Raw genomic sequence first — 25,684 nt, 5'->3', positions numbered from 1 at the left:
CACAGTGTCAATTAGCTAATTTTAGCGGTCCGGAGCAAATTTAGCATGACCTGTTTTTTTTTTAGCATATAACACTGCGTATTCTATCGATAGCTATAATTGTCTTAATCTGTACATCATATATGATATAAAACAATGGTGACAAACTGGTAAGTACGTACGCAAAGAAGGCGATCTATCGTGTTGAAGTTTAGCTTTACTCGACATTGGATACAAATGAAGTATCACACTGATAAGACATAAGATCGCTACGAGTTGGCCATTAACAAGGTCTATAAAAGAACAACCTATAACTATAGGAATAGAATTCTGTACTGGCGATTGCCGGCAAAGTTGAACGGCAGTATTGGCTGCGGTATACATTTATGGGCTATTTACACTCACCCCGTCGATCGTTGGATCAGAAACGACGCTTTCGAGAGCGGCCTACCAGCGGCCTGAAATGTCATCATGTAAGGTATGTTTAAAGGATTCTCGCCCCCTAATGAATCCTCATCAATACTGGAAACTTCCTGTTTTTTTTCCCAAAATCGATAGTCTACGTTATTGCCAGTTCCAATGCGGCATCTGAAAAATTTAACGAAAACGTTCGTGAGGCAAATTAAAAAATGCCCGATAGAATTCATATTTGAAATATTCGAAAATTTATCACAGTGAAACAAAACACCATTTCTGATACATTATGATTGTTAACACAGATCTTATCGACCATTTTAAAGAGGAGACTATTAATTACCACATGAAGCGTCCGCGTAAACTCAAATGAGGTTTTGTATTTTAGAAACCTTTGGTTAGCTACCAGCTCGGAATTTTACTCCATTGAAACGTAACGTGTTTGAGCGACAACTTAACTAGGTTATACCAAAATGGCTTGACAAGGGATATTTTAAGCAAAAGAACATTTGAAAGATGACTAGCTCGTCTTGAATCGAAGTTACGATTGTGGTGTGCAGTAATGAGACTTTTAGTACACGCAGAAAAGTTCGTTGAAATATTTGCACCTGGATTCAATTTAGTTCCATTCTGCATATATATACGATTCAATCACATCGGCACGGGACAGCCCTTTTTGCCCTAATCTGAATCGCATTTGCTTAAGAATCACGATATTTTTAATATTTGCTGCGCGCATGTCTGCATTCGTTTGCCGATAGATGACTGTATGTGTATCTTTCACATTTACGGTCATCTGACATCCCCGAGGCCGAAGAATCTTGTGGTTATGTGGCACTTGTCTGTTTACGACAGTAAAAAAAGCTCGTAGTAGTAAGATTACTACTTTTTGCACAAGATTGGCATCGTCCAACTGGCTTTGACTAGCATCCTCCTGGTATCCCCAAACTCTGGAGGGTAGACTTCTTTTACTAAAACCGTATTTTAATCTGTTACGGCCTCTTTTAGCAAAATTCAGCATCATCTCGGTTCCCTGCGTCCCTCATTTGAGGGCTCTCGGGGCAGCACCCAGCAGCCAAAAAGTTGTTTAGAAGGAATCTTGCCCACTCAAGGTAGCAGCTACTGAAGCGGACTGCGGCCCCCTCCAACTGGAAAGTGTAACTTATCTATGAGCATCCAAATCATACGTTCCATCAGACCGTTGCATTACGGATACGCGACAGCTGTCCGAATGTGCTGGTTTGTGTGAGGCAGCTTGTCGCCTACCGCAATGTGAAACAGGTCACCAGTTCGCCTCGATCGCACCGAAACTCCCAAGGGGGTACTGCAAAGCTTCTAGCACCCGGAACTCAGTAGAAGGTGTCGTCGTTCGAACCGCCACGAGCTGGACGAGGCAAACAACGTGGTTTGCCATTGTCAAAGACTTCAAGAAAAATCCATGGAGTCTAGGCTTATATTTTTGAAGAAACGTTCTACCGCCAACACCTTGTGCAGCGTGTCGCTAATTCCTGAGTCTGACACTGACAGACCTCATACCGGGCCACTATCTTCCACGTCCCCTGCTTTAACTCGTTTAGCGTCTTCAACGTCATTCGGAGATTAACGTGCCCAGCCGTCTTTCCCGAGAGACACAAGTTGATGGCTTCTTTCGTTTGGGACAGGAAAACATGTGAAGCAACATCACCTTTCCCCCACGACTCTGTATGGCAGATTGTCATTAATTATGTACGTAGAGATGCGGGCGCTACGCCGTTTCTATCCTGGAAACTTCCATGCACAGGATCTCTCCTTTGCACCTTCCGAACGTCATTTAAATTGATGTCACTGCTCCGTATCAACGGTACGGTCAGCGGAGACAGAGCGCCCGCGTTGCTGTCGACTCGATTGGACCGAGGTTTGCTCCCGCTTTTAGGCACTTCAGTACAATACTGTCGGTGGCTACTTTAAAACGGCACCCATGCAAATACGATTAGAACAGTTTGACAGTTCACATAAAAACTAAGTACTCAGTCTCAGAGAAAAAACATTCAGCCTTCGCATCAGTGATACTAAAGCAAGTGTATACGATGGCTCACTTGTAACCTATTACTACCTAGTCTAGCACAGGCTCTAACTCAATGCTGTTGACGTCCATCTAAAAGCTCGTCTTCAAATACTACTCAGCTCGTCCGAGCATCTGACGTGGCCTTACGGCTTAGATATCTCACCGTCTATGACAAAAAAGTGAATTTCTTTATTTTTAATTATAGGCTAACAAAGTACATGACCCCGAGCGCATTTTGCAAGTACGTCATGCGGGTGTCGAAATCTAGCGTGCAAAATATGACATTGTTAAGGTAGACGGAAAACATATGGTATATCAGGACTTCCCCCAAATCACTGGTTAGACCGAATGGCGTGCCCCTAACCTAGTGGACTACCCCTTCCGTTAAGGACGCCGTTTTTCCTGACAGCCTGGGCTCACGCTAATCTGTCAGTGCTCGCTGATTAGATCCAGGACACTTAATTAGCGAATACCAGGACCAGCACTGTCGATGCGCGGGAGCGGCTACACATTTCGGTTTGTGATGACCGTCTCGTCCCTTTTCGTAATGGAACGTGCGAAGGTGACTACGGATTAAAGGATGAATTCGTCATATGCCTCTATCTTGATACAGCACGTTTCGATTATGTGTGTGAGTTGGCGGCGAATCACCACTCGCTCCTTTTTAGCGGGGTCGCTGTGAACGAGTTTGTCCTATTGCCTTTTTAAAGGCCATAGTTAACCGTCACAAGTTTCATAAAAGGACTATGGAGCTGTTTTGTCGACCCCGCACCAATTCGAGTTAGGCCAACATCATTAGAGGAGCAAAAATCGCATTTGTTATGACCAGCACTAACGGCATACATCTCGCGTTGCATGACTATCCATTATTAACGTGATAATTCTTTAAGTTTGAAAGCAACACCTGAAATACGTCCTACGCATCCGTATTTACGGCGCTCTCAAAAATGTATAGGCGCTTCTTGGGACGAGCTTATGGTCCCGTCGAAGCACTCATGTACGTTATTTGTATAATGACATATATTGCTGCCTTTGATAGTACATTTCCAATGACTTTACAGAGGAACTAACTTTCCTAACAATAGGCCCTTTAGAGGGCCCTTAATTTTTTTCTTCTCCCCTTTATAGCTAATAAACGTGTTTTTTGCCTAATATAATGAAACTCTGTCATAATAGCATAGATTTGATGAGCATAGATTTGATGAGCATAAAAAAAACCTCAAGCTGCCAGGGTCTTCAGCAACAGTACGGATTATAGCTATTTTTCTAAGCCTTGTTTTCATTTTAAATGTATGACTCGGATTTTTGGATCACTGTTTTCCCAAAAAGACAGCGATCCATAAAGTACTCAGCAGTTTTTCAAATACTGTACATTTTCTCTGTTTTTTGTCATATCTCCAGGTCGTGACGACTCATGAAAAAAGCCTATTTAACGTTAAACACTCAAGAATCCGTGATTTGTTTCGCTGCTTTCGTACAGATTGCCAACAAAACATTGCTTATCCTCTTTGAAGACATTGCGGATTTGAAAGATATTAACGCACTGGACTCTCGGGCACGGACATAAGGCTTCAATATATTTATGACAAAATTGAGTTATTCTAGAAAAAAAAAAAAAAAAAAACTACATCGCTCTTATGATTCATCTTTATCGTGAAGTGAGTCGGTAAAAATAGGCGCTGTGAACAGTTTTTTGCAGCTTTATTTTATCAAATAGACAACACAATTGCATAACAAAATTCAATAAAAATATTTATTGGCCTTGGAAACGTTTAGTGTGCGCTTTATGTAATGTACAACTAAGTCGAAAACATGCTACTACTATTCTTAGTCTTCATTTTATTATGAAGTGCAATGATAATGCCGTAGACGCTACCAATAGCTCAGCGAGTAATATGACGGGTTCTTCTCTGGGCCGATTGCACACGTAACTGAGAAACCGACATGTTTTTCTCCTATATATAATACCGAGACAGAGTTTGTGTATTTCGGAAACGAACTACCAGCATACTGGTTGACGTTGTAAAAAAAATCACATAGTTTCAGTCTATTCTCAGCCGATGTCCACAGAATTCTTTAAGACTGAAGAAACATCAGCTTTATCCATGAACCGAGCCTTCGAGCAAGTTCGTCTGAGAATAACAACAGCTAAACGAGCTCCTCTATATAAACGTTTAGCGAGATGCTTTTTCAACCCATTTACTGCAGTTGTGAGCAAATCTCTAGCACGCGACAACAGCGTAAAGTCCATAATTTCTTACTCTAGGACGTTTCTGTAGAGGTTCTCAGGTCGCGTTGATATTTCGCACCATATATTGAAATACGCTAAGCCTGATCTCTGTACCCAACCACACTGTAAACTGGTACTATTCCGACTTTTTTTTTTTTTTTATCAAATACTAATAACTCGCAATGCGCGCAAACAACTTTTGTGCCTGTTACTAGTATCAAATTAATTAGCATGGTACTCTGGATTAATTAGCATGGTACAGCTGAAGTTACTCGGCTCTGGAGATGTATCTTTGTATCTCTTCGTAATCAAATAAAAATCATTTAATAAACATTGTTTCACGCGGACATTCTGGATCTAAATTTGCTTGTATAAACACCTTACTGTAACAGGCCGATGCAGACTTTTAATATAAATTTATTTTCGTACAATTCACTCTTTCGCGTCATGTTGGCTACTCTGATATCGTCGTCTAACCGTTGTCTTTTCCTGCGGCATTGGAAATGTCTATTGTGTCGGGCCGGGGCTTCTTATATATAGAAGCTCCGGGAGCATTCCCAAGAGACTATCGTGAATGATGATGTCAAAAGACGCAGGGTTAGCCAGAAAATTTCGTACTGTTTGAGATGGTCCTTGAGCGGGTTTCAAGAGGTCGTTCTGGGCGTAATATACTAGGCCAAGTGTCGCGGAGACACAACCGGATATTACATTGTTATCTTATAAAAACATGAGATAAATATGATCTGGATTAATTATCAGATCCGCGGAAATTAATAGCTCTTTTATATTATATATTTTATTTATTTTATGAACAATTCAAGTGTTATAGGATCTATGTATCATTACATATTACTGGGTTCCTTGTACATTTTGAAATTTTTTACATTTTTTACTGGTAAACGTTTAAGACATTATCCTAGCGGACACGAAATTTGTGATGGATATAACCTCGGCTTTTCAGGCATCTCATTTCGATTTATGGAGATATTATCAATTAGGTTTTTCATGGCGTACCTACCCCATCTATGTTGAAGTAATATCTTTTAGTTGGCTAAGAAGACGCTTGTGCTGTAATCTATAACAGATAGACGAAGCTAATTACAAATACGTAATAGTAAAAAAATGTAAAATAGCCTGCACTGACTTCAGCAGAAAAACTTTTCCATAATACCTTCTTGACATTTCAGTTTATAAGGATTCAATTAAAACCACTAAGCCCTTCATAAGACAGAATAAACCCAAAGATAGTGAGCTGTAGAACATACGTACCACATTACCTCTATGCAATAGACTTATCATACTCGCAACTATAAGCTGAATAGAATATTGAAATATCGAATAAAATGCAGCCTAAATATATCATAAAGAAAAATCTATCTATCTCCGTATATATATTCTAGTTCAACCAAACGAGACTTTTCGTTGTTGGGAATTAACCAGTGCTTCGTATAGTAGAATGACACCTTTTTTTTGGGTGTCGTAGGTTTTACACGTGAAGTAATAGTACCGTTGGCTCTAAAAGAACATGCCTTTCGGGTGTGCCCCAAGGACCCTGTCCTTCTGTTTCTCATTAATACAAAGACCTTTTCCAGCTGCAGCGATTTACGCTGCAAGCTTTCTGCTAATGACTTCAAGCTCTATAATCCTCCTAATAGCAACGGCAATTTTTCATTACTTCAACAGGCAAAAGGACGCTGCGGGCATATGATGGTACACTAATAATACGATGAGATCTGTCTAAATGTCTCTAGCTCTATGCCTTCACAGAGGGTCTCTGGGTCTCTAAAAACACAATTTTTAATTCCCGTAGGCAGCTGAGCTAAAGGTATAAAAGTTGTAATAAATTTTAGAATAATAGTATACCTCTAGCTATATAAATTCGAGCTTAACTTGGATCAGCGTCACTAACCGTTCGTGCAGGCTTTTCACACGCTCTTAACTAACGATCGCTCAAGTGTTAACTTCTATATTGTGTTTAAGTTTAGTTACCGCTTTGAAGGGAACGAGCGCAGTATCGAAGAGTTGCTTCCAAATGAGGTGTTGATACGTTTTTTTGCTTTACCTTCGTAGGTAGTTGAGTATTTTGGGCACTGTTTCTCAAGCTGGCTCCTAACAAGCTTAATAAGCAAACATGCTGCCCACTGCGCCATCGCGGGACGTACGAATACGTTTAAATAGAGCTAGTCTTTTTATAATACGTATATATATATATATACCTTAATTATGCTGGCATAAAGCAGTTCGGTATATGTTGTATGAGATATTTAGAAATGGTAAAAACATATAAAAAAGTATTTGCGATTTTTTTAGCTTCAAGTTCTCTGAATCACCTCAGGTCCGTATTGGTGTCATTTGGAAACTATCATCTGCGAAATCGTATTTGATATCTGTGTCCCATACGAATTTTTTTTTTTTTTTTTGGAACAGAACCCACCCGATCTTATTTCTATCTTCGGAGCTATACGAAAAAGCACACGACGAAAATATGAGGCAAAGCCCGGGCTTCTGTTAAAGAAAGTGATGCAATATGTGGTACTGAGATTGAAAAGGAATTGTTTATTATGAAATGGTGGCGGCTTGAAAAATAATTGATTCAAACCTCTATAAAGTTAGAATCAGCCGCTGAAAGGAATCGGCCGGGACAGAAGGGGCATCATTTGCCACCTTGACGATGCCACACCATATACATGTTTAGCTATCCAGCTAAAGTAATAATAATAACTGTTTTTTTTTTTAACGCTTTCCGTAACGAAGAGGTGTCAACAGTGATTCGAGAAAAGAAGTCACACCAAAATATTGTTTCGAAGAGAATTGCCCGTAAATTTTGCCCTGCGTTAATTTAAGCACTCGAAATATATAACTCTTGTTAATGTGAATAACTTTTATTATCATATGTGCTTTGATTAACATTTTTTGTTAGTGCAATAACAGTGAGTCTTAATAAACCTAAATTAAGGTAATACGCATATGAAAACCAGAAAAAAGGCTTCTTTCTATGGTGTAATGGCTTACTTCTTTTTGCGTTTGAGTAACCAGTAACATCGGAACCTGCCACCGAAACTGTGACGTGGTGAAGCACACCGATCTCTTTATATTTAAATTAAAAGCGTATTTTTTCTACTACATTTTTAGCATTAAGCAAATTTTTTCCATCCATATTGTTTTCATCGAACGGTTTCTCCGTCAAGCGAGGCCTGAATACGTGAAAACTTCATTTCACCTAAACATGCACTTTTGCATAAATACAAATTTTGGTAAACTCACACAGATTTTCGTAAGAAAATCGTCACTGTCGTTTCTTTAGACAATCATAATGCAGACTAAGTAACGTCTATTACAATAGATCTGGGCGGCGGTTCTGAAATAGGAAGTCGTTTTTTTTCTATTTGAAATATAAAATAGTACAGAATAAAATGGTATTACTGCTCTACATTATCACTCAAAGTTAGCGGCTCATTCTGTTCAGTCATTTCAATGTATTTACTTCCTAGGTAAAAATCTATAAACTATTTGGTTTTTGCAGTGCAACGTACGGTAATTACCATGATGGAGTTTTTAACATAATCCACGGTTCGAAACCGCATTCCGGCTGAGTATCCCATGTTCATTGCGCTGAAATACTCCGTGGAGTTCGAGGGTTGGAAGAGACAAGCTATATACAATGTTTATTCCTTTCTGATGCTGTATATTCAACGTCACGTTTAGATAAAAATACACAACAGTAGTCATTCTATGATATACATCATTTTATAGAAACAGCAATGACCGTTCATTCGCACAGTCCTCTTCTGTAGCAATTATAGGGTTAGAAAGTTCAAAAGAATTAAAGATTCACAATTAATTGCTTAGCCTGCGGTACCATTGATATGCCAAGCTCGCGAGCGGGGACACCACGGGACAGCTGCCTCTAGGGTATTTATCGTAGATTTATTCCGCATCTGTTACAAATACACCCCTTACTTGGTGCATAGAGATGCCAGTTCGTACATAATTTGTGATGAAAGCCATGGATTTTGAAACGGGTTATTACATGACATTTTGTCCGCTCCGGTTGCATCCAGTTTGTCATCGCTCTCGTGCTGAAAAATGCATCGTTTTGTTCTGTTCCCTCCTACTAAGACGTCTGGAGAAGGCGTCGGTTGCTAAGGGTCGGAAATGAGAACTCGTATCGTCGATGAACAGCGGGACGTCGAAAACGAGGTAAATTAGTCGTTTTCGTCTCATACGATGCAGGCCCAGACCACACTTCAAGAAAGAGGGCTTCACCCGGTTTATTAGTTGGAAGCTCTTTCCTATAGGGTTTTCCCAAATTGTATTTACCCATGAGCCGCTACCGACGCTACGCGGGAATTTAGTGAGCACAGAATGATGGAAAGGCGAGTTGGGGCCTGATTACAGAAAAGGCTTTCTGCATTTTTCGGTGACGTGTGAGGTTAAGCTGTGACCATTGAAAGAGATGAACAGTTTCAGATACGGGAGTCTGCCAACATACCGAAAGGGGAGATTCGGCAAGAAACAGGGTATCAGGTATCAGATTATCACATCGGGCCAGGCCATTGTTTGAGAAAGAAGGGGCAACTTTATCATTCCGTTATTAATGCTCACATAATTCTCTTGTAGGGTCGTAGTCAGCAGGACGAGCGTTTACCATAGTACACCCACGTACGCTAAAATTTGCATGCGGCTTTTAAATAGACAAACACCGAGTATACGGAACTCTTGGATCGTTGAGTTATTTTCATTGCCCGCCATCAAGACACTGAATGCTGTATCTGTCGAGCGTTCTCTGAAATCATATTCTTTTTTTTGGTATGGTTTTCCTGGTCCCTAAAAACGAATATAGTTTTCTGGTCGGCGCACCGGTAAGCAGCTTCTAGCGAACGCTTTTCTTAGCGATTCCAGGCCATTACGATGGCTGAGTTGACTCATCTTTTCTTTTAGGAATCACCAACATCGAAGCATCTCTCCCCTAAGCCGGCAGGTATCGACGCGTAGACGCTCAATGTACAATCTAGCAAGGACAAGAACGAGGGCGCTCTTGATGTGTTTTCTGTGGGCTTTAGCCGGACCGGCTGCTTTGTTGTTCGCCAAGTTTCCGAGGGCTTGCAGGTGCTCTGCCGTGAGTTCCTCATCATCATAAAAACAGGACACGACCTACTCGAAGGAACATATCACTCGTCGAGAACACATCAGTGAAATGATTCCTCAGTGCAGCTGAGGTTATTGGGCATATGGTTGATCCACATGTTTGCCGTTCGTCTGGCTACCGCTCTGCTTCTGCTTTTGTCGACTTGCCCGCATCTTCAGGTATTAGTTCCCTTGTGTCGTGTTTGTGACTTGGCAAATTGTCCACTCCACTGAAGGTCTTTTCGGCTCTTCAGGGCAAGGCGATAGATAGAGATCATCGAATCATGGCCTACGTTTTGCATGGCGTGGCAGGCTGTATGGATGACTAAATGATTCCGGTAAAGTGTTTTGCGTAGCTCTCTATCTTGATGGCATTAAGAACCCTAATGATTTCGTGTTAGGAGATTATTCGCATATAGGTGACGTGGCTGGAGTTGGTTCCTGGAGGCCCGGGAAGATCTATGGTGATCAACATACGTTATTGTATACATCTGTCCTCTTCTGACAAGTTACTTTTTCAGAGGAAGCAAACTCTATCTCGGGTAATGTCCATTGCAAACACACCAATAGCGGATGCTCCAGCATGTCCTTAAAACCTCGATACTTAACTTGGATTGGTTATCTATTATCGCTTGCAAGCGTGTCCTAAAGCGCGGATGTGTGATTTGATTCAGGCCAATATAGGTGAACCTTAAAGTCACCAACTATGAAGTTCTCTATTACCCCGACTATGTCATACTAATTATTATTATGTTGACTCTGATTCTGTAAGGCAGGCATAAACTGCTACGATGCAAATGCGCGAGCCACGCAATACAATAACGTTATTTTTAACTAATCTAGGGGAACTGTCAATTTCTCTGTGGTTTTAAACAAATACTTCTACTGATACCTCCCGGGCCACTTTTTCAGCTGAACAGCTCACGACATAGAAGCCCGGAAAATCAAGTGGGTAAGTCGGCCAGGTTTTTATCGACCTTCAAGCCGTCCATTTAGAAAAGATTAATATTGTAGCACCTCACAAATCCATTGGTCAACTCTAAGCCGCTACGTTCTGAGGGCGTCTCATAAGCGACAATTGCTGCGGAGACATAGCTCTCGAAATCGTCGATCAATGATGCTCGTGGAACAAGAGGGTAACTGTTCGGCTTCGCTGCCACGAGTGTTAGTGTCATATGCGGTCTGATGTTGGTGCTGACTAGTCCCCAGGAAGCTGATCTGGCTATCTTAGTTGTGGTGCTGAAAATCGTTTATCAGTGTCCCTTAAGCTACTGATTCTAATCTACTACTTTTCATCTGGGAACGCATTTGCTTAATTTTTCCTGATTTTCACATCTAAAAAAGATTTGCTTCCCGCAGTATTGGAGGTTTGTTTTCCTGCCACCTTAATTCGGTAACTGTGTCGGTATGTCAGAATGTTCGGTGATAAAGAGTGTTACAGCAAAGAGGTGTCATTATCTTTGGTAGTGTTCTATTCTTCGTTTGAATATCGTTTGCCGCTTTTCAATCCTGAAAATTCTTTCAAAAAAAAAAATGATAATGAATAATCTTCTTCGCTAGTCTTTGTACCGTAAAATGTACTTCTTTTCCCAAATATTATATATTTGTGGTATTCCGTCCCGGCGGACACTGCATGTGGATCACTTACGGTATCCGTGCATTAGTTAGCCTTAGCGACCACACTTTTGATATTTTGTGGTTAGGGCTGCGCGGACAGCCACCGGCGCCTTTTTGGAAAAAGCTTTTCTTAAAATCGAGTCAGTGGGTCCAATTATGCTATCTTTAAAAATACTGTTTTCCTTGATAGGCGGAAAGAAGGTAGGCTGGGTGAAAATCTGGAGAAGTCGATCATTTCGTTACCTGCTGTTGAGGTTGACTGCACCTACTTCTCTTTCAGATAAGTTACAATCCTTCCCAAAGCAATCATACGGTAAGGCATGAACGACGAAAAATTTATTGGCTTCAACTTAAACGCGCATGTACCCAGACGCTTCGGAAAACATTTCGGTCAATGGCATACTGTACACGCAGCACCTTTGTCTTACAGGTCACATACAACGTTCTATTACATTTCGAAGATAATACGTTATTTGACCAGAATGTTCTTCAATAGTTTTTACTGTTGATTCAGCACGAAGGAACGATACCCATTTGTAATTGTGAAAGTCACCTTAATCTACGTAACGTAAGTTTGACACCATAGTCCTCTAACGGAATTCAGGGAAGTCGTTTGTATCTGTTTGCACATTCTGCAAGCCAATTCACTCACTCGCTTCAACTAAATCTAAGGTTTCGGGGTACTGCCGGGTCTGATACCGTAGTAGGTGGGGCTTGAGCGAGGGTGTTCACGATTACACATTCAGACCGAAAAGAGACTCTTGCATGAGCAGAGAACCGGATATATATAAAAACGATAAACCTCAGGTCAGATAGAAATAAGGAAGGCTCATCTTTAAAGCTGTTCATACGTGGGTGATGTTTTCTATAGGAGTTCGTTACCGCTACACCCTGAACGAGAAGTCGGTGAATAAAACGTGTGTATAATAAACATCGATACGTCTTCTCTTGTGAGGCGTTGCGCTGCTCAAACGTTCGATCGTCGGGATAATTTATTGGGGTTCCGTAAACACTTTTCTAAATATAGCATCGTTTTAGAATACTTACATGCTGAACACAAGCAACAAACGTAGATATGTAATTTTCTTTCCGCTAAATGTTTCTTTATGCTCTTACACATACGATGTAGCATAAATCGATAAAAAAGGCCTATAGTAGATACGCGAATTAGGGTCGGCTCAGCCCACGAAAGCAAGGCCGATTTGACCCGCATAAATTCGACTGGAAAAAAAAGCCGCGATATAAAGTTATTCTCTCTAAAGTTGAACTCCTTTCGAACTAACCGAACGAGAATCAAGATTAGTTTCAGAGTTTAATATTAAACAGCAAGGCTAAATTCGCAATTATTTTTATAACTGAATATGACAACGTTATCTTTCTAAGATTCTTAACAAAAACACTATTCCTAAGGGGCATAATAATTTTACTAGAACTCTAGATTCGAGGAACTTTCATTCGTTATAGTTTTAATATTAGCCTGAAAAACTATTATTATCCCTTATATAATTGTTTTAATATCACGCTCTTGGGAAATTAAGGAAATTAAGTAACTAATAACAAACATAAAAAGTAAGAAAATTCTATAGAAAACAAGACAAGCTTCAAAATAAGTCAGTAAAATAAAGGTATTAATAAAAAATCAATACAAAATTTTATCTACTACATAAAATGAAACAGAATTGTAGTAATTCTTAGAGAATAATGGTAATGCAGCTAAGTTCAAAAATACAAAACAATTAATAACCAATTGAATGTTAAGAAACGCGAATCAGTACAAGCAAATGAAGAATGCCATTCAGGCTACGCAAAGAATTTGCGGTAACACAATTCAATAACAAAAAAAAAAACAGTAATACCATACAGGTTAACGATTTCCATATAACACCTAAATCTTGTGTCATGTAAAAGCGCAATACATTCGCTACCGCTTATTAAATAAAAGGAAAATTTCGTTAAAATGTCAAGCTATTACGAAGATAGCATTTCTGCAGGATAAGACATTGTCTGTTTAGCTTAATCGAAACGTCATCTGACTACTTGTCGTCTCATGTCACAACGCGTACCTGAAAAACATTGTATTCCCTGCAGCCTTCCCATCGCATTAATATATGTTTCTATATATGTTAATATATGTTTTCACACAACCTCACTGTTATCGATACAACGTAGCACTGCCCTCAGCAAGTATAGAATAATGTATCGACTTCAATATAGACGGAACCGTCTAATAAACAGAAATGCGAAAATATCGATCTTATGCAGGGGGGAACATCCCTCTGAGGTGGGCATCGATTCGCGAACGAAGCACATGGAAGTTTGAAAAAAAAATATACATCGTCTCCCTTTTTTGCTTACACTAATACCTATGGATTAAAGAGCAATACATATAATCATAATAGTTTGTCGAATAATTACTTACTTAGTTCAAATCAAACTAAAAACCTATATCCACCTATTTATATTAGTTATGCTCGAGTACTTCTGAAAAACGTTCAACGCGCCCACTTATTCCTATGCCGGCGGAAGTTGGCGTTTATATGAATTTAATCTCGTAATAAATATTATCACCACTATATAGAGTTACATTACAAAAAACTGATTTTTTCATTCTCGCATATTATATCTCGGACGCTTAGTAAAAAATTACTAGTTATTATTTCTTCTGCATAAAGAACTACTTAGGAGTTATTTGGAACAAAACATACAACATATATATATATATATATATATATATATGATTTGATCGGGCGTGAAAGAGGATTACTTTTTACGATTACGAATCAATTAACCTATCATTAAACGCTCCTCCATTTTTGCTGTACATGGACAGGTCGTTCACGTAACACATAAAACTCCTTCTTAGCCTTTACGCCATAACGACTGCTTGTACTTTCAACTTTTTCTGTGCACGCTACGTATCGTAATGATACTTGCTATTTCGTAGGCGGCTTGTACGTCCAGTAACTTTCTGAATGCCTTCTCAGCTGTGAATCGCGCATGTTCTTTGTCGACACAATTTTAGCCAGATAGGAGTATCCATGCTGATGGCCAGTCAGAGCACATCTAAATCTCACAAGCTATAGCTGCACGTACAAGGACCTTACTTACGGCTCGTCTGAGTTACCTTGTAAGCTCATCACGTGTTAATGCTGGGCTGAAGGCTGGGTCATCTATCTTTGAATACAGTTATAAGCTGTTCAGGACATGCATATGGCTATGGAGCGCCTGACATCTTTGAAGTCTGATGTCTCGAACTGGAAGGCGGGATCTTGCCCACACGCAATTTTGGTTTTCGTCACATGGGCGTCCAGTTATATCTTATCGAGAATCTGCCCTCCATGGTCATACCAACGCGTAAATCAATCGTACCAGTCGTGTTATAATCCTTCTTCGTATCGAAGGATTTTTGCGGAAGGACCAAAGTTGTTGACCAACACCGAAAAAAATTTCTTGACCAAGCTTGACAGGCTGTGTTCGTCGACTTCGAGAGAACTTGAAGCTTTTATAGCGTCAATGTGTCTTTCCTAAAAAGTTGGAACATACCTTGATACCAAAAGAACTTTCTGTAACAGGATGACACCATATATTCTCAATGTGACGAAAAATGTTAAGGCACTTATTAACAAGCATTAACAAAACAAGTCGACGTTTATAATTGTTAATATTGATAATAATAATTGTAAGAGCAATAGTAGTTGTTGGCCTATGTTACTTAAATTCTGGACTCGTCACGTGAAGAAGAGCGCACACAGTGACGATAATTTATCAGTTTGTGGAGGAAGACTTTCTAAGTGGGGTATTGGCCAAGGATAAACGCCATTTCGGCCTTACGCAACCCTGGTTCGTACGTTCATCGAGTCATCTTATTGTTATCAAATTCCAAAGGAGCTCTTTAGGCCACGGTCTAAATAGCTGTCCTTCCTGAATTCATGTCAGTCACGCTTTAAAGTTGTTCGATCAATCTGAAAGTCCACTTCAAAGGCCGCTAAGCGAAACACGGGTTCAAGTTATTGATTTTGCCAGCGCACTACACTTAGGCGGTATCTGATTTAACTATAGAGAATAGCTTCCTTCTTAAAGACAGAACCTATAATTATATTTATCAATGCCTTATTTCTACAAACAAGTGACTTTTGTAAGAAATCAAGCAACTTTCACTTAGCTAGTTATTAGAAATAACGGCGAGCTCATCTCCTTGTGATATATTAGATACTCAAACTAGATGAGCTAGCAAGATTGTAAGTGGATTTGGAGTGGAGTACGTTATAATGCCGTACTAGCAAAATGTCTTTTTACTTCCAACTTATAGCTTGTACGAAACGTTGCTATAATAAAATGGACGGCAATAAAATTACCTGATCTTCCAGCTGACTCTTCAAGCCCTATGGCAAATTGTGGCCAATTACGACTGCGTCAAATGTCAACGAAACCACACAAAATTCACATATATTTTTTAAAACGGAATAAAGTTTTCGGCTTCGTTATCGTTCGAATGCCACTTGAAGCATTTGTTTTGCTTTGATTATTATCGACTAACTTCCGATTGTGGACAATCTGGAATAACTTTGACTGCTATTGACGATAAATGTTACCATTACTTTTTGCTTTATTTTTTCCAATCGCCAGGTTTAATCCAATCGATTGAAAAAAGACCTACCGTAATAGAAGAAAATGGAATTATATTATATATAATTATTATATATAATATAATTCGTATATATATATTATATAGTCAGATTGTCGCGTAAATTATGTATATACAAGTACATAGAGATGGTTGTAAAAGTCGATGCTTCGCACGGGTCACAGACGGTTACTGTAAGCTCACACAAAGTCCTGCTGTCGCCCTTCGTGTATATGTACGAGCTGTTTTTTTCGAGAAATGAGGAAGCATGGCAATAATCCATTGAACTATAACCAGATTGCTACATGGGTTCAACACGATCTATTCTATTATAAATATTCTATTCATCCATTGTGATATAATCATTGGCAATCTGATGCATTTTTGTTGTTATATTGTTTTGTCCGAAATGACACGCTACACTAACAGAGTGGTCATGTACATCGACAAATCCAGGACCATATATAATCTCTGTTTATTCTGGGCCATATAGCCCCCAAAGTAAGCGTATAATGTATATCGTAACGTTTCGAAATGAATATACGAGGCGGTTACTTCTCTGTTTTTTAGCATGAATTGCAAAAAATACTTAGCTTTCCAAAATAGCCACATCTTTTAAGATTGAATCAAAGAAAAATCTAGATCAAAAAACGCGAATCGTGCCGACTCTATAATCTGCGTTCACCTAAGAAAACCCTAAAAGCTCTAAAGCCATTTTTTAAATCAACGTTAACTTGCTAGAATGACAGCATGCGCTCTATAGCTTCACATTTCCTTATATATGTATACATATATATCTTAACGTCCATATATATATATATATACATAGATATATATATATATATATATATATAAGAGAGAGTACTAAGAAATCGACGTTTCAGTAAAGGCATCGAGTATTGAGCCTGGAAATTTTAAAGTTCCTGCTATTCCATTAAAAGGCGTTTCCACTCTTTGAGAAAAAGGTGTCCAGGATTCGGGGTGCTGCAGATGGTAGCCTAATTTGAGTTAAACTTATAATAATAATAATAATAAGCAGGTAAACTTTTAAACATAACACGAATCCTCTGTACAGGTCGCCAGAGTGCGACGAGAGAAGTTTTACATAGCCAACTTACAGCTAGTCTTCCCAAGGTATTCTATTTGAACAGCGATTGTAGATGTTACGAAGACACAACGTCACACGTTCCGGGACCTCCAAGCGTTCGTTATGATTTGCTCAAAGTGCCTTTGATTCATTAGATTGTTATTGCATTATATTATCACATAGTACAAGCTTTGTCAACAAGATCACCATTACATTGATTACTTTAATAGAAGTTTAACTTTAACCTCGTTTGACAGAAGTATGCCACAACAGTGACTATTACCATTTGGGTGAGTATTCAATGCAGACAGGACAGGCGTCGAGAACCACTTAGAGGCTGCAGAACAACACTTCCAGAACCAATTATGCGCAATAGAACGATTCCTATATCAATGATTTTCGAAATAGAGCTGATTTTCGAAATAGAGCGTCTGGACATAACGCCATAGTGGAAGCGCCAAACATTATTTACGCATATCTTACTTAATTGCATAATTTTCTGCCTAGTTAGAGAGCGGATCTGCTTGTTAGATATGCAGCCGAATCACAAGCAATAATAGTAAGATAATTTTTTTAGCTTGTACAAAATTTGTACAGTGGCAGCGATGGGACCCAGATTGCAGATCATCTTGAGAGTAATGATTCTTCAATGATTCAATGCTAAACTACTCGTTTGTAAACAAGGTGCACAGAAAGATGTCGGGGCATTCATGGAAGCAAACATTACGAAATTACCCATAAAAATGATCATTGCTCTTATATGTAATACGGTTATTAACATTACTCTTCGAGTTCTTGCTATCTAGTAATTTCTGAATAAATTTATCAAGTGCGAGAGGCCTTATTTAATTAGCACACGCACATATGCGTTTCAAGTTTTGTATGCGGGATCGCCGTTTGGTAGAGTTACATCACGTACATGGAACACGCGTCTATCGAAGTTCTAACGTAGACATAGCATTCTCATTGGTCCGAAAGCGGGTACGGATTTTGCCAAGGACTGACCTTAACTTGCAATAGCGTCTTATTCTCCAAAAAAAAAAAGCAGACCTTACTGTTTTGTGGTTTGCTTAGCAAAATCGCCTTTAAATGAAAACGAAAAGAGAGATTTCTTTCGCTTGCAATATCTGCCATATGAATGTGGATACAAACACGTTTTCGAAATACACCATTCCCACAGACCTAATTGATTAGGCCGAAGTCGGTGCAGGAGAACGCTGTATCGACCGAAAAACTATAATTTGACTTTTTTTGTTAAGAAACACGATTTTAAGTGAAAAATTGTTACTTACACAAAAGGTTCAACTAAATCCGTTTCTATTTCCATTAGTTCTTTCAAAGCAGGCACTAGAAAAAGCTTCTCTAATGGTTAGCACATACTTGATAAAATAATTCGGTACAAATAACAATATAGACTGTAGGGTCTAACCACTATCTGATGCCAAGCATTTCAAGTTACGGATCAAAGTAGGTCAACTAGAAGATGACTGGCGTCACCAGATCTGCTGGTTTTTATTAGCGTCGCTGTCGATTGTTTGCAGCTGTAGAAAACGCAACCATCTACGCCTGCCATTTTAAGTACAGGCAAAAGACCTTTGCATGAACGCCGTTTGCAAACTTTCAAAATACCAGTGTTTCTGCTAAAATGAGAAAGACTACTGTGGATGTCGTGTGGCCTACGCAATAAGGCGAATAAATGGAACGCTCATTGATCCAACGACATTGAACATGGCTTGACATTGCAACTAAGTTACCTGTGATAAGCCTAGTGTTCAACAAACAACATTAAGGATCTAGTTTTCATCGGCGGCAGCACGATTTTCACACGCTGTAAGCTCCCGATTTCCGCTTTCGGGCTCCGTGACGCGGTTGCGCGAGATACGTCTGACGTTAGACAACGATTGTAAAACACTACGGTAGGCCGTTTAAAATCAATCGGGGCACAATGAGCTCTAATGTCTTAGATTTTTTTTCCACATACGTAGTTCTTTTATTTTCAATCGAGGTACCTATCATTATGATCTAACGTCCTTTGTCATTTTGCTGACAACATTCGGTACGGGAGTTTACAAAGTCTTGAAGGGCAGTGAAACAATCTTAAGATCGAAATGATTTTGCTGCTTTAAAGTTAATAAGATTTTGAAATAATTTACTAATGATAAGGGTGACGTTTCTAACTTGGGGGGTAACTCTCGCATGCTTCCTATAGGATGGTTCATGTAGTATGAAATGGGGTGCTGTCATGCAACAGGAATGGCTTATTATAGCTACTTAGTACGCCTCAGCCGTTATGAGCGAACCTTGTAGGTTCATGATGCTCTACTGGATCATAGTTGCATTAGGCTACCAAACAAAGACCCTTAGTCCTATCAGCTGTATATATGTTTTACTAAGTTGCATCCATTCAACGATGCTGTCAGTAACTATCGGTACATAAGTGACTGCTCAATGACTACTGTTATAACGTGAGGGAAAAGCGGCCGTATTCATACGTTTGCCTTTGATCCCCGCTCAATTTGTACACCATATAATTGTCCAGTTCTCTTTTTACCTCATTAACTTGCCCTGAATTAACAACTATAGTATTTTATATACGAAGACCTTGAGTGTTAACACCCGCGCACCTCGAGGATGGTAGGCTTCCACTACAGTTCTATACTTCTCGTTAGTTAAGTTCGCAAAACATAACCTCAAGTTCAAAACTGTTTTCTCGGAATCTTTTGAAGTAGCTGATTACGGCATTTCTAGAAGGAGAATCTTCACGACTGCGGCGAGCTGCCTCTGCCGCAGTAGTTCCAGGAGGGAACCCATATTTCTAAATCACGTGAATTTTCTGAGTCTTTACTGAGGGCCCGAGTAACCATATGTGAACGAACGGTCCCAGATTTCAAATCGTAGCAGCGGATCTCGAACACGGAAAGAATGCCTTGATATGTCCCACCGATATCTACTCTAACATAAGATTATTGTTTGTCATGTTTCATGCTGAAATAGTTGGTATATACAAGCAGCCACGCTTGATTTTATACAGGATACATTTTAGCTAGTGTGGCTGTTCTTTTTCATCAGCGAGCAACTTAACGCACAAACAGAGATGTCGTTTAAAAAAATAAAAATGCCAGTGCCTCAAACAAGTTCTTTCGGAGCGTCCGTGACTCCAATCCTGTCTTCAGTTATCTGAGTGCTGTGAGTAACGGATGATAGCTAACACTTCGGTGTTCGATACATGTTCCAGGGTAAGCAAGGCATATCAAGTACAAGGCAGGATCGTTGCACAAGGACACGGCAGATGCAGGAAGGTCATTTCAATGGTTTGTATCTATCAGGTGTACACAAGAACGCATATTAAGTTGAGAGGTTTCAAATACTCGTAGAGTAAAAAAGCTGATGCCATTCCACGAAGGCCCTGCACCTGACTAGATCTTGACATTAGCGCAGGTCACGGCAGAGTATTTAGCTTTCCAACTATTAAAGAATGACATTAGCTGCTTTCACACACACAAAAATTCGCATTGTACCAAGAAAGTATAATGCTGTGATAAACTCTGGAAGAAAATAATTTCTTATTAACTAATGTATCAATTTGGATTTTGAATAGCGTCTATAATTGTATATAATAACAATACCAGAAGTACACGTATGAAAATTGTGTGCTATGATTTCATAACGACGCAAATGGATTAACGGTTTCCGCGACGTATATGCTCATCGAGCTTAGCCAGCGATCTATGAAGAAAATCTTCGAATCGAGATACATCTACCTCGCGCTGGCAGAACTCAGCCGTTTGATGCGATCCTAGCACAGTTTCACACCTGAAGCCCAAAATATCCCTTTTCAACTCATAACATTGCCGTTCTATCCAGCAGATACGCGGCATCGTCAAGCACAGTTTGCTAGCAGACCTATCATGCATATGTTAAACGGTGGATAGAAACGATCAGGACGATATGTGCAATTGTTAGATGTCGCCAGAAATGTTCCATTTACTATCCATAAAATAGAGCGGTTAGTACCGATACCGCTATTTTGGCTAGTAATAAATCCGTTCTTATTTTGTACTCTATACAACGAAATGTATCTATATGCACCCTTGTAGTTGCGTACCTGTTATTTATTTACGACCAGCCAACATTGGAATACATTTGTCTTAGTAGCAGTCGCTCTAGATGCACACACTATTCGAAGTTAGCAATGTATTAACTAAGTGCTATGTTTTTTGCCTTAAAAATCGTTTTTACCTTTTTATTATTATATATTGACTGACCTTTTTTTTTTTGTATGACTTGTAGCTAGAGTATCATCCTTGTAACGGCTACTTCAAGCCATGCCCTACGCTGTGCTACATCGTAAAAATAGCCATAAACAAACTTGGAACTTAAAGTGCCTACGCATCGACGTAATGCTCATAAGACAGTTACGGGCAAACATAATTGTAACAGCAATAAAAGTATATATAAATAGATTCGACTAGAAAACATTGATCGCACTTAGCTTGACCGGGGTATTTGGTATTTTATATATATTCACCCTTGTGATATAGTGGAGGGCAATCAATTAGGAACAAACGCACGTTATTGGAATAATGAACTATTGCATACTCTAATGCTAAAAAATAACTGAATTAAAACAAATCTTTGACGAAATAGAGGATAAAGTTGAACAAACAAACATACTGCCTTCAAAGGTGTTTTTTTTTTTTTCTTTTTATAGCCGCAGTGGCTTTCCAAAGCCTGCAGATTCGGGTTGTGTGCCACTCTGAAAAAAACAAATAACTTAATTTACTTATTGTTTTTTTAATTTGGCTTTTTTTTGGGGGGCGGTGGGGGGGGTGGTCACATCCCAGTGCCGTCATAGTCGTACCAACATGTTTTTACTTGCCTTTAAATAATATCATAAATTGGAATACTTTAGAAGCAATACTTTCTTACTTCGTCGCCTATATTGTTTAAGAAATTGCAATATTTAGATTGATTAGATACTATTTCATTTGTGGGGTAAATGTGTTCAGAACAACAGAATCACTACTACCAGCCTGTTCGTCTTTGCACGCTTTCATTTCTCTTACTAGTATACAGATTAACTCAAGAAAAAAATGCAACAAGTAAGCAGATGGAATATAGAATCGCAGAGACAACTATGACACCTGAGTGATACGTTCTGGTACACCTCTTCGGTTAAGCCAATTTTTTTTTTCAGTAAATATTGCATCTTCTTTTCCGCTTCTTGTCACCAAAAACGAATTGCCCGCTGGCAATTTTTTTTTTTATTCTTTTCCTGGTGTAAAAAGCTAACTTATAAAAAGTGGTTCTGCTATATATGTGACTGGAAAGCTTGGCTCTGGGAAGCGTAAAGATATTGAAACCTTGTTTAGAACGAAATGATTTAGAAGCTGGTAAACGTGAAGTAGCTTCTGTGTTGACCCTGTCCTTGTAATATAATGATAACATTATTCGCCATTTCCGTGCATACTTTTGTGCATACAGATAACTACTAGCGTACCTACTATTTATTCTTTCTTTCATATGATCTTAAGCTCTGCTTTACCTGCGATCCTAATTTTTCTCATAGGTCTAAATAGGCTCTTGCCCCCTTTGGTATTAATCTATACATTCACGCGTATGGCACCTGTCTAGACTGCGTATAGCTATAGTAGTCTCTATAGCCAATCTCTAGTCGAAGTCCGAGGTAAATGGTTTTTTTTTTGTTTCTACGCAATCGATCTGTACGTTACTTCCTTGTCCATTCGTTCGGCTTTGAGCTGTTGCAAGTATAATAAATTTCTGACCGGTATATCATGATATTTGCTTTCTGTCCGATATTATTATTAAAGTCCGCCCCTCCACGCGCCTCGTGCACTTGCTTCCCTTACGCACTCGAGCGGTATTGCCCATAAACAAGCAGCGTGTTTTGTCTTCAACCCCTCCGAAAAGTCCTTTCTTTTCCTTCTCTATATTAGCTCCTCGTGTCTCTGGCTTGGTCTTCGTCCCGTTAGGAAAAATGATCGCATCATTCAGTACTCCAGTAATTGAGAAAGAATAGTCTGTTCATGAATCGCAACAATACTTAAGGTCGCAGTATTCTTCTTTTCTTCCTGTTTTTTCTTGTCATCAAGCGTTAAGCAACGAAAAACCGCGTAACAATGGGCAAATCCTTTCTTAGTCCGTGTGCGTAGGTTAATGCGCCAGCAATGAAGATGAATGACCCGCGTCTACCCTTCACTTTTGAAGATCGCTCTTTCTTGCAGAGAAGTGACGCTCCTGATCCCTACGGTTCGTGGACGACCATTTCAATCGAGGAGGTTCCTGACCAATGGAAGACAAACAAAAAAAGATGGCATACAAGTAGAAAACAATGGCTATCCGTTACATTCTCCAGCCAGCACGCAAAAAGCGAGCTTATTACAGCGGTACACTAAAGACGTACCTTTATAAACGAGTGGATAAAAAGGGCGGTGAAAAATTGTGTCATTTAGATAACAACAGATTGACAAGGTAACGTTTTTCTATCTGTGACTATTCAACTCAAAGCGGCGCAAAAACGAAAGTTGAAAAGTCCATGAGTCAAAAAATACGCATTGACAGAACTCTACATTTATCAATACCGTAAAATCTCAATTTCTTTTGTCGTAATCAATTCGCGCACATAAACTAGATATTGATTATTTTCCTTCCTTTAAAATATAACCAATTTTACTGAAGCAAAAATTGTATCCTCTGTTTTTATTTCCGCTAATGTATCAAAGTTTAGGTTGAAGCATTTAAGTAAATTATATCTTTACACGACAGAACATATATATTTTCTGTCACCCTTCACGGCATTCTATCTTCAGGTCGGACGTGGAAGAACTCGTCCAACAAGGTTTCCAGTTTCTATTCACTGTCAAACGTGTGGCTATAAATTTCATTTGCCACTGGTCAAAAAACCTGATAATTCCTCGGAATAAGGTCTGGAGAATGAGGTGAGTACAAAAGAAATTCTGGGTTAGGCTTTTACCACAACTTTCACTGTGATATTTGCTTAGTTCATGGGATACTTAGCTCCTAATTTTATTGTTTCGGACCGCCAAATAATGAAACCGAGTAGGTATTAAAAACGTACTTTTTTCGCCCGTAATCTCCATACTTAAAACATGAACTCGATATAAAGTTTCGTTCACTGCGCAATAAATTGACAACGTACTTACAGACGAGAGGGCAGTTTCAAATGCTATATATAAAAAACAGTAAAAAGATAAAGGAGTGAACATTAAAGAAAGACAAAATCACCTATATTCCAATGTGATACTAGGTCGTCAAAAATGCTAGACGGTTTTAAGCCACCTGTCTCAGGTAATATAGATCGGGTCGGTGTTTAAAAGCCATTTGAACGCTAAGATTTGACAGTAGTAGATGTGCTAAGATTGTCCCAAATGCCCTTGTGCAGACTAGAGATACAGAGTGCTTTATAAATGGGTAGAATCTCTGAAAACACTGAAGTTTTATTACAATAAAGACATAAATGCTGTCCAGGTCCATAAAAAAATGTTTGCCGTTTATGGTCAAAACGAAAAAAGAAACAGCGCTTCCGTATATAAAAATTTCCAATAAAAGGTAGTGGCCAATTAAATTTGATGCGATTCTTGCGAAGGTTGAGTCATGATATCGCCGACGAACTAAACGTCCACCATTAAACATTTCTAAACCGTTGGCAAAAAGCTAGCTTCAAGAAGAGCCTATTTGGGACTCACATTCACTAACGCAAAGGAAATCACCCTATCTACCTACATTTCCATCTGCGAAGCTCTACCAAAACGCAATGAAGTCGACCATTTCTAAAGGTTCCTCAGCCATAATCAAAAGTGGATTAGATAGGACAATAATGTGCCCAGGACACAAAGAATTATTGTCGAGTATGATTTGCTGCCGCCTGACTACGACAGGTTCCAACTATCGGCAGCTGGGAAGATTACAACAAGCTACTGAAAACAATCGATCGTAGTAAACCGACAGTATCAAATCATGTAGGCCTTTAGCAATTCAGCATACATAAAAGGAACTTGGGGTGGCAAATGATCATTGCGTCCGCCGTCTGGTTCGGATTTTGCACCATCAGGCCATCATCTGGTTCAATCTGTGCTGAATTTTTTTAATAGCGTTACTTCCGCTTCCAAAAATCTTGTGAAAAAAAGATTACCATTTTTACCAGAATTATACAGTTTTATCAAAGATCACACGAGTTCTACAATAATGAAGCTATAATTAAAATAGCGCATATACAGTTTAGTCACATAATTTTAAAATATAAAAAATAAATCTACTTAAATTTTGGGTTAAAATGGGTCAATACGTTTTCTTAAGGGCATAATTTGAATGGTTTAGCGAAAGGCAAATGCGTTCTGACAATGCTCCACACACGATGATTTCACCGTTGTAACTGGAAAAAAAATCGCGTTCACTTCTCAGAATTAAAAAGTTAAGATACATCATGCTTCAGATGATTTAATCGAAAGTATGGCCTGATTTTCTTAAAACTATGCGGCCTCAGTTGGCCTATCGCGAAAAAATGTCCTGTATAAAATGCTA

The 25,684-nt window shown here is 39.1% G+C and overlaps 1 long non-coding RNA gene across 1 annotated transcript; it reads right to left on the bottom strand.

Annotated features, from left to right (window-relative positions):
* Nucleotides 1-390: 390 nt before the first annotated feature.
* On the bottom strand, nucleotides 391-23,458 carry LOC147754692 (uncharacterized). The gene is made up of 3 exons (XR_015317179.1): nucleotides 22,668-23,458; nucleotides 21,797-21,878; nucleotides 391-567 (listed from the first exon to the last, which is right to left on the bottom strand). It is a non-coding gene; the product is annotated as an uncharacterized LOC147754692 (long non-coding RNA).
* Between the last annotated feature and the right edge of the window lie 2,226 nt (nucleotides 23,459-25,684).

Source organism: Varroa destructor, unplaced genomic scaffold (assembly GCF_002443255.2).
Source record: "Varroa destructor unplaced genomic scaffold, Vdes_3.0 BEIS01000007.1, whole genome shotgun sequence".
Taxonomy (NCBI): domain Eukaryota; kingdom Metazoa; phylum Arthropoda; class Arachnida; order Mesostigmata; family Varroidae; genus Varroa; species Varroa destructor.
This window is presented reverse-complemented; position numbering and strand designations above follow the sequence as displayed.